Raw genomic sequence first — 11,308 nt, forward strand, 5'->3', positions numbered from 1 at the left:
ATATATATATATATATATATATCAACCTGTTCGCAATCTGGAATTGCATGATGCAAAACTAACCACATAATACATTAAACATGAACATAACATTTTAGGCAGTCCATTTTGAAGTAGATTGCTATTTTTTCATTATAAATGAAATGCATTTATAATCAACATTTTTAATCACCACACTCTGCCATCTGAATTGTTTTTTTCCCCCACTAAACTTGTACATTATAATTTGGCTAAAATTAATTGTCTTAGGATGCAGCATGATGTTGCAGCCTACATTTTTGATGAGTCTTTGCATTGGGAGTGCACTTATGGTTCCATGAAATGCTATAGGTAGGCCGCTAACTAGGATTTGAAACGCAACCGTACTGTAAGAACACGGAAGGTCAAAATCTTCCAATGAAATAGAAAACAGTTCATTTTAATATCTATCCATCCTTCTGTTTCCCCTTTGGCCATGCAGATGAGTCTTGTGAAGATTAATTAGTGAATTAACTGAGCCTCCCTCAGGACTGTAGCCACGCCTCCTGCCGTAGGAGCTGCACTCAATTAGATCTAAACAGAAGCTTCCTCAAGTTCCTGTGGGGAGGGGGACCTTTTAATTGAATTATCATTACGCCCTGTCCTGATTATTCTCGTTGCTTTGTCCTCCATCGTGTTAGACGTCCTGCCTTCAGCGACAGCTCATGAGTTTAATGTGAGTAGAGAGGGAAGCACACAGACATGCATGTAACCCCTCTTCAGCTGTGTGATCTCAGAAATATACAGTATGGCACTGTGTGAATATGGAATTGGATGTATTCTATATAATGCAAATGCTAAATAATATGGACATTTGCCTACTTTTCAGCACAAGTATTTTGATTACATATAAAATATTTTATTTTTTCTTGAATAAATAAATAAATGTATAACTTCATGTTTGTTTATATTTTATATAAAATATAAATCAATAAAATATCTATTTATATTTTATATTGTATTGATGTATAAGGAAAAGTGCATTTAATATTTTTTCACCATTTTATTTGCTCTTCATTCCATGTACTCTCTTCAGCGTGAATCAAAACGGACTATTTTTACTTTATTGCATGTTCCTGATCTTATTGTGAACAATTGATCAGTGCAAGCCATTTTAATGAAAGCTAAATTTTGTCTTTTATCAAAATCGAATAGCTTGCTCTGCCTGGGAAATGTTGAAGACAGAAATCGCTCTTACGTTTTTCAACGGCTTCCCAATCACAAGACTTCATTCTGGTTGCAACATCCACTTTTAAGGATCCAATCAATTCCACATGCTTAAAAATAAGTCTTTCTTGTACAGATGTCTTGTGGATTGTGAATGGCATTTTTTGAGGTGACTTTAGTATGAGTTCAAGTAGAATTATTTTTTCACCATTTTATTTGCTCTTCATTCCATGTACTCTCTTCAGCGTGAATCAAAACGGACTCTTTTTACTTTATTGCATGTTCCTGATCTTATTGTGCACAATTGATCAGTGCAAGCCATTTTAATGAAAGCTAAATTTAGTCTTTTATCAAAATCGAATAGCTTGCTCTGCCTGGGAAATGTTGAAGACAGAAATCGCTCTTACGTTTTTCAACGGCTTCCCAATCACAAGACTTCATTCTGGTTGCAACATCCACTTTTAAGGATCCAATCAATTCCACATGCTTAAAAATAAGTCTTTCTTGTACAGATGTCTTGTGGATTGTGAATGGCATTTTTTGAGGTGACTTTAGTATGAGTTCAAGTAGAATTAAAATCATGTTGAGTCCCCACTTATATTTACTGTAAACATACATGTGCACACATTTAAACATATTTGTTGTGAATGGCATTTTTTGAGGTGACTTTAGTATGAGTTCAAGTAGAATAATTCAAGAATTAAAATCATGTTGAGTCCCCACTTATATTTACTGTAAACATACATGTGCACACATTTAAACATATTTGGACATGGCACATCCAAGTTGCGATAAGTTGACGTTCAGATGCATTCATAATTGTGCAAATTGCATTGTTGTGGATCTTTTCCTCTTGCTCAACATGGAACATGTTATCATTTCTTACATGTAAATGTATGACACATGCACACAGATGCGGGTTGAGGCATGTTCTGGCTCCTGTGTGGAGTCAGTGTGCTGCTGATTGACAGGTGATATACTGCAGTGGGCTGTGTAGCATGTAAACTAAGAAAACTGTGCCATTCTGGTTGTTCAGTTCCCTCCAATTTTTAAAAATAGAAGTTCCAATCAGAAGATTTCTACAGTCTGATGAGCTTTTTAAAGGAATAGTTCATCCAAAAATGAACATTTTCTGAAAATGTGTTCGCCCTCAGGTCTTCTAAGATGTAGAAAAAGAATTGTGAGAAATGCAGCATTCCATCACTTGCTCACCAATGGATCCTCTGCAGTGAATGGGTGCCGTCAGAATGAGAGTCCAAACAGCTGATAAAAATATCACAATAATCCACATGTAATCCACACCAATCCAGTCCATCAATTAACATCTAGTGAAGCCAAAAGCTGTGTTTGTAAGAATCAAATTCATCATTAAGACATTTTAACTTTAAACCGTTGCCTCTGTCCCTTTGTCCATTATCCACAATAATGCTTCCTCCAGTGAAAAAGTCCATCCCCTGTTGTCTTTTCACATCAAAATCCACTAACATATTTATTTAGGTCTGTTTTGGCTTGTAAACAGTGCTTGATCTGTGCAGATGTCTCTCCTGATTCAGATAAGCCAAGTTTTTCGCTACAGAAAGCAATATTATGGATTATGGACTTTAGCCAGAAATAATGGTTTTAAGTGTCTTGATGGATTTGTTTCTTACAGACATGCAACTTTATATGGATTATTGTGATCAGCTGTTTGGACCCTGGTGATTCTGACGGCACCCATTCACTGCAGAGCATCCATTGGTGAGCAAGTGACGGAATGCTACATTTCTCCAAATCTCCCAGTGTTCTAAATGAGAACATAACTGAAGTCGCCATGGTTACTAAATAGATGCGATTCCGAGTTAAAACTTTCTCCAGGGAACCATATGACCAACTTGAAAACCCCAAATGGTACTCGATAAGAAGAAGAACCATTGACTCTCCGACTGTCCCGTGGCACACAGCCCTGTGTAAATTTAGATGTTTGTTCCTCTCTGCGGTGATCCGCGAGGCTCCTTCTGCGATGGCCGACAGTGTGTCTGCTTTCCGTCCCTCTACATCTGCAACTGATCTCCAGCAGACCAAAGATTCTCAGAGAGCGAGAGCGAGAGAGAGAGAAAGCAAAAGGGAGTAAAAGAAAAAAGGGGAAAAAAGTAGTTTACAGTGCGTTGGTACATCCTGTCTTAATGAGAACCCCCATCTGTCCCCAGCAGGACGGAGAAAGGGCTGGTGCTGCAGAGAGAAAGGAGAAACCGAGGAGCCGAGGAAGGGCTCGGCTCTCAGTTGCGGGGGCCCCGTGGTGACCCCTGCGTATAGACGCTTCTCATTAGCTTAAGCCGGGGAAGCTTGTTAACCTCGCTAATCGCAGAAGGAGCTGGAATTTACTGCCAGTTTTTTCCTCATCAAAGGACAGCATGCAAGGGGGGCGAGTGTGTGTTTAGGGAAGGTGTGGGGTTGCGTTGACGAGACCGCCAGATAATAGCGTCCCGCGATGGGAAGGAGCGTTCGAGGCAGGTGTGAGAATTTTGGTTGTTCACGCATGTGTAAACGCGAGTATCAGGAAGCGTTTGCTTATGATTTGCAGGGAGAACGAAGCAACCAAAGTGCAAAGTTGCTAAAATGATCGAATCAAGTGTTGCTGCTAGAAACTGGCCCAAGTCAAAAAAGTCAATCTTCATGTCGCTATGATATGGCATTTTAGCATGTTGCTTTGCATTACCATGGTTGTTTTGAGTGTCTTTTAGCAGGGGTGGGAATCTTTTGGATTCGACTCACAATTCGATTCAAAATTATTCTTGGGTTCATGATTCGATTTAAAAATGTGTGCATAGATGTGATTTGAATTTTATTTATCTTAGATAAAATGAAATGCATCAAAAGTGACATTTATAATGTTACAAAAGATTTTTATTTCAAACTTTTCTAGCCATCAAAGAATCCGGAAAAATAAAAATGTATGGTTTCCGTAAAATATTAATCAGCACAACTGTTTTCAACATTGATAATAATCAGAAATGTTTCTTGAGCAGCAAATCAGCATATTAGAATGATTTCTGAAGATCATGTGACACTGAAGACTGGAGTAATGATGCTGAAAATTCAGCTTTTCATCACAGAAATAAATAGCATTTTACAATATATTCACATAGAAAAATTTTATTTTAGATTGCAATACTATTTCACAATTTACTGTATTTTGAATCAATTAAATGCAACATTTGGTGAGCATAAGACACTTCTTTCAAAAACACAATTACACTTTTAAACAGAAGTGTATTTTAAATAGATAATAAGTTTTATAGACTTAAGAAAAAGTGAAGGTATGTAGAAAAGTGAGCGTCAGGAAACTTGTTTGTTGGGTGTCAGAATGAAGAAACCAAAGGCCAGTGAATCAAGCCGTTAAAGTTTTACAAGCACAGCTCAACAGATGGGACGGCTTGCGTGTTTTTTCCTCGTCTGAGTGCACACACATTAAAAGACTTTCTAAAACAAATTGTCAGCCAAGTTGAACTCAACACATTTTCTTACCAAAATACACAACCTGCAGGTTAGTAAGTGCAGCTAAACTTGATCAAGTGCAGTTCCAGTGGTAATAGTGAAGTGTTTCTCTCCTGTCATGCATGAACATCTTCAAGCCTGCAGCGACTTGTCTTGTTTACCGCAGGAGTGAGGAACACTGCTTCCAGGAGACTTTCCACCGCTCACCTTTTGCATACCTCTCACGGTGCGTCACTCGCAATACTGCTCATAGATCGGTTTGAATTTGCGTTTGGAAATATGCCCATTGTGCATCGCTCATTTAAGAGCTGTTTCAGACCAGATTCACGGTTCAGCGACTGGGTTTCAGTGCATTGTGGGAAATGTTGTCAGTAGGGCTGTGTGCAGAGGGCGGCTTTTGTCGCTTTGTAAACTCTGAAATCCCAAAGCGAAGACAGAAGTGTGGGCAGAGAACATGTAATCCATAAACTGAATCTTATCTGTTGCTTCATTAAATCCTGTCTGTCAGTTTTGGGGAGGTTGTTGTTTCACACTCGTCAGCGCAGGTAGAAACTCACCTTAATGAAGCGAGAGAGCGGGATAAAAAAAAAAAACACATGAATATATGTGCATGTTTGTATAAAATGATAATCACACTTTTAACAGCGGCGCCATGTATTCTTATTTTTCAGAATGACTCACAGTTATTGGAAATGGATAAAAAAAGGTTATCCTTGTGTTATGAAAAGAGTAATACCACACTCTAAAAAATGCTGGGTTAAATACAACCCAGTGCTGGGTAAACTTGAATACATACCACAATACTGTTTGATTATCTTATTCATATAACATGATATTGATTAAATAAACAAATAAATAAATAAATGCATGAATGAATAAATGAATGTTATTCATTTAGCTTTTTTTGGATAAAAAAAAAAAAAAAGAAAGCTAAATAAGACATTCATTCATTCATTCATTCATTCATTCCTACCTAATGTCACTACCATCATTCTGTCTGAAATAATAAATTTTTAACCAACACATGTAGTCTTATTTATTAATGTCTCAAATCTCATGTATGTTCAGGAAATGTGCGAGGTGCAGCGAGATGTTTAGCCCATGATATGGCTCTGAATTCCCACTTCCTTTGAGATTTTGTTGTTGTTTACACTTATGAGTTTATTATAGTTTCCTCCTCTGTGCACTTATCGCTTGTTTTCTTTATCACAGAAAGCATCAAATAAATAATTGCCGCCTCTTTGTGTCAGAATGAGATGACAGAGGTTATGCTCAACAAATAAAAAAAAAGATTTAGAAGAAGCAACTGTTTAACCATCATACAGTATGTAATATAAATAAATAAATATTTTTTTGACTGTCTATATATATATATATATATGATACATAAATAATTAAACAAATAAAGTAATGGTGTTACTATGACACTTTTTGAAGGCCCTCAAACATAATTATTCTGCTCCGTTCATTTATTGAGATGTTATTCTTATTGTCAGCTGTCTATTAAGCAATTGGAGCAGCTCAGTTTTGACAGTTCTCCGTCCAGACACACTGGCTGAGCGTCTCTGAGGGCCCCTGAGGGTCACTGTCTCTCTCTCTCTGACCGTCTGATGCCACCAGCAGCACGCGTCTGTCAGAGCTGTCAATCACATCAGAAACACTACATTCCTTTGACCGTGACAGCGCGAGAAAGACGCTAGATCCTGATGCTTGGTTTCAAATAACTAGTCATGACTGAGCTATGTATTTTGCATTTTATGTTAAAACAAAATGCACATTATTCAGGGTTTTAAAAAGTAGAACAAACCCTCTCTTATTTGGCCATGTAAAATGGTACACATTTACCCTCATGTAGTCCTAAACTTTATTACTTTATTACTAAAACTGTATTACTTTTTATTTTTATGTGAAAAATATTTTTTGTCTATAAAACGATAATAATTATTTAAAAAAAGAATATATGGAAATATATGAAAATATATGGATACATAATGTACAGTATGATTACCATAATAATATACTGTGTTATTTCATCTGCAAAAAAACATGGTAGTGTCATAGTGCATTTTAATAAGTAAATAAATGTTATTTATATAGCTTTTTTTTGGTTTGTATAAAACATTAAACTCACTTATTTAGATAAAAAAAATGCATATTTATTTATTTATTTAAGAATATAGACAGTCGTTTGGGTTGAGCAAATGCATGACAAAATTGTAATTTTTGGGTGAACTATCATTTACTCTCATGTCCTTGTAACCTGTATTACATTTTCATATTTATATACTGTTTTTTGTTTGTGTTTTTTGGTCTGTAAAATTAATTACTTCAAATGATCTCTACACAGGAAGTTAAGAAAGAAATAAAAACGGACAAAAGTCATACAGACAATCATTAGGGTTAATATATGCATGACAAAATTATAATTTTGGGGTGAGCTTTCATTTATCCTCATGTCATTGTAAACTTGTACTACATTTGATTTATTTTGATTTCTCACTTTTTGTTTTTTTTTTGCATAAAATGACTGTAATTACTTACAAGTATTTTTCCACAGAAGAAAAAGAAAGAGAGATGAAAGTCATGAGAGAGTAAATGCATGACAAATTTGTAATTTTTGGGTGCACTTTCCCTTTAACATGTCTTCCTTTGAAGGTGATATAAACTCTAGAGTTTGCGTGTGGACTCTTTTGAGGAGGGTTTGTTCGAGGACAGGGAAAATGAGTGCTGTGTGTGTTTGGAGCCAGGGATAATCAGGGAATTACTCTGGAAATGTCAGTTTCATCTGGATTTGATTATGGAGCGCATCCTCACGTGTGCCACTGCTCTAAACGCACCTCCAGCACGCTGGAGACAAGATCTCGGTGTGTGCTTTATTAATCAAGTCTGCAAATTAAATAAATAAACAAATAATTAGAACAAAAAAAAAAAAGATTATGGAAATGACTTTTACTCTACATTCTGATTACAGTGCAAAAAAGTGATGCTCTTCCTCAGTATTTTTGTTTCGTTTTCCAGTACAAATGTCTAAAGAATCTTAAATCCAAATACATTTACTTTAGAATCAAAATGATGTAAGAAGTCTTGTTTTCTGTGAAATTCAGAAATAAATCAGCTTAATTAGAAGGGAAACAAGTTTACACACCCCATTGACAAATATTTGTTCTTGTTTTAAGCATAAACTCACTTCATTTAGTTTTTTTTCAGAAAACAAGGCTTCTCATCTTCATTGTGCATCTTCAATGTATCAAGTGAAATACTGAGGAAGATACTCTTTTTTTTGTGCAATGCATGCAACATTTAATGCCTTGGACCTTTTTTGGCCTTAATCTGTTGAAGTTCAAAGTAATACTTTTTAAGACCCACAGAACCCCTGTTTTAGGCCTGTTTTAATATTAATCCTGTTATTCAGTTATAATGCATCCAATTATGTACATAAGCAGTTGACAAACAACATTGAAAAAAATATTTCAGCGCAAATATCTTACATTAAAATTTATGTAAATTTATATGGGGAAAGTTGGACCATATTGTGGGTTTTTTGTGGATATATTTCATTGCAATACCATGTTTAGGCCATTTTAATTTAATTTAATTTTTTTGCAGTTCACTTAAATAGGTCTGCATTGTAACAAATCAAATTTCAAAACTGCATGCATAGTAATTATACAGTTATAGGCAGTATAGCTTATCACGGGACATGTCAAGTGCAAAAATTGTTTTTTGATCAGGCAAATTTATTGCATGCAACATGCTTTGAATACCAGATTGCAATCTTGTAAGAAAGAATGAAAAGAAAGAAAATAAAGAACAAGCTGTCAGCGCACTTGTCACTTCTAGCTTGTCATGTTATAAAGGAAGCGTATGTAAGCCTCTGGCACTTTGACCTTTAGGAATCCAAAGCAAAGATTTGCTAATTAACCAAGAGCTTTCTCTCTCTCTCTCTCTCTCTTGCACACACACACTCACACTCACACTCACACACACACACACACACACACACACAAATTCTGTCTTGTTCATTAGCGAGACATGCAGATTAGAAGATTAATCTGCATAAATGCAAATGACATTGGGATTAGGTTTGGTCGACTCTTGGAGGAAGCACATTTAAACGTCAAACGTCATTGACTCCTTGTTTTTATGGCATGAACTCGTTTGGTGAGAAAGCAACTTGTCATAATGTCATTGCTGTTATTCTCACGAATATTAAAGTCATAGCACTTGGCGCTTTGCCTCCTGCTGCAATATTTGCTTAAATCTGACACTAATTAGTGGGACACAAAGTGTCTTAATTAAAACATAGTGAACATGAATACATTAAAACAAATGGACCTTATGCACAGTGTCTGATTTTCTCACGTTGCACAAGAGCGCAGTGAATCTGGTTCTTCTCAAGATGCAAGATTACGCGCAGCACGCTAAAATAACATGAAACAGGCCGCGCCATTAGCTTCTATTTATTTGTGCACATCTATACACAAAACACCCTAATTTAAAACTTTTGTAGCAGTTACTTCTGTTATTAGGAATAAAAAGAAGGCTATGCTCTTGATCTTATAATTAATGCTGTTGTTAATGATAATAGAGACTGATGTTTCACATGCACCACATTGTATCATTTTTTCCACATGTACATCAATATGCAGATGTTGTTTTAATCTTATATTTGTACCAGCATTATTTGGTGTGACTTAGTGTTGATTCAGTTATATTAATTCGTTTTTCACTTATATTAAGCATATTTGTTACCTGATAAAAAAAAATTCTGTTGTACACTGATTATAGGCATCAACAGACATATATAACTTATAAGATTAATATGAATAAGTATAAACATTTTTAGTTACTTTAGGGTCAGTAAGATTTTTAAAAATGTTTTTTAAATAATTTTTTTTTTTTTTTGCCAAGGCTGCATTTATTTGATTAAAAATACAGTTAAAACTGTAAAAATTTGAAATATTATTACAATTTAAAATAGCTGTTTTCTCAGTGAATATATTATAAAATGTAATTTATTTATCTGATGAAAAGCTGAATTTTCAGCATCATTATTCCAGGCTTCAGTGTCACATGATCCTTCAGAAACCATTCAAATCTGCTGATTTGCTGCTTAAGAAACATTTTTTATAATTATCAATGTTAAAAACAGTTGTGCTGCTTCACATTTGTTTGTGGAAATTATGATAAATTTCTCTTTAAATGAATAGAAAGTTCAAAAGAACAGCATTTATTTGAAATAATATTTTGACATTATAAATGTATTTACTGTCTGATTTATTAGTAGTAAGATTATAATTGACAATTTTACCAATATACGACCTTTATTTTCACAAAAGTGACTATTAAATGAATAAATGTTAATTCTAATTTTTAAATAATGTCTGATTTGTTCCTTTTTCTAAGGCATTGCGACCTGAGGAGAACGGAAGGAGAATTAAATTGGAGGCCTAACAGAGAAGCGGGCGTTTTTCAGTCCAGTTCTAAAGGAATGTTAAATAAACACTGTTCTTTTGTGTCCTCGCGCCGCTGGTGCTCCAATAACGCCGCGGACAGCCGTGTGAAAAGGTGGAGTGAGGACGGAGCGTTTACAGTGCCTGGTGGAGGGTGTGAATGGGGTAAGGAGGAGAATTGGGTGGTTGTGTTCATTAGCTCTCTCTCTGTGTGTGTGTGTGTGTGTGAGAGTGTGTGTGTTTGAGAGTCCTGAGAAGCATTTGATCTCCTACCGAGGTCCCACTGAGATGCACTAGCTAATTATCATGATCTAATGGCTGCTCCGCATGGACGGAGCCAAACCTGGACTCCCACTGTGAGCCTTTATACACACACACACACACACACACACACACACACTCTTCACACCCAGGCTGTGATACACACACCAGCAAAAAGACTGAATAGAGCTGAGGTCAAGTTCAAAGAGACAGAAACGAGCTGTGTGCTGCCTATATAGACAGCTGCCTTCTGAGGGAACATCAGTGTTGAAGATGTTACTTTGCAACTGTAAATCTACTCATAATTTAAAGCAATTCAACTACAGTCAAACAACCCTTTTTAAAAAGTAGTCACTAGCTATAAAAAATTGCTAACTACATTTAATCTATTTCAGTGAGCATAATATATTTTAAATGTGTGTATTTAATTTAATAAAATTAATAAATTATTTGTAAATTATATTAGTAAATGATATTTTCATAGTCATATATTTAAAATATATATTTAAGAGTATTTAATGTATTTTTAAGTATATATGTTTTTATACTTAAATATACACACATTTAAAATATATTATGCTCACTGAAATAGATTAAATGTAGTTAGCAATTTTTTTTTACAGCTAGTGACTACTTTTCAAAAAGGGTCGTTTGACTGTAGTTGAATTGCTTTAAATTATGAGTAGATTTTCAGTTTCAAAGTATAGCAGTGCACTAAAAACCACCCTGAACATCTTAACAACTCCTTAGCAACAACCGAGAACACCATGGCAACCACATAGCAACATGCTAAAAACTCTCAGGACAGCTTGGCAACAGAATAGCAAAAAAACTGCATAGAAACAACCTGGAAACCACATAGCAACATACTAAAAACGTTCAGAACTTCTTAGCAAGTGCATAGCAACACCTTGGAAACCACATAGCAACATGCT

At 35.3% G+C, this 11,308-nt stretch overlaps 1 long non-coding RNA gene across 3 annotated transcripts in view; it reads left to right on the forward strand.

Annotated features, from left to right (window-relative positions):
- Positions 1–10,125, forward strand: part of LOC107740289 (uncharacterized) — a 22,715-nt gene extending 12,590 nt beyond the window's left edge. For all 3 annotated transcript variants that reach the window (XR_001640071.1, XR_001640073.1, XR_001640072.1), the window contains one exon: positions 10,066–10,125. This is a non-coding gene — a long non-coding RNA (uncharacterized LOC107740289). The remainder of the gene's footprint in view (positions 1–10,065) is intronic.
- Positions 10,126–11,308: the final 1,183 nt, after the last annotated feature.

This window comes from Sinocyclocheilus rhinocerous, unplaced genomic scaffold (genome assembly GCF_001515625.1).
Source record: "Sinocyclocheilus rhinocerous isolate Xijiao unplaced genomic scaffold, SAMN03320098_v1.1 scaffold795, whole genome shotgun sequence".
Taxonomy (NCBI): Eukaryota; Metazoa; Chordata; class Actinopteri; order Cypriniformes; family Cyprinidae; genus Sinocyclocheilus; species Sinocyclocheilus rhinocerous.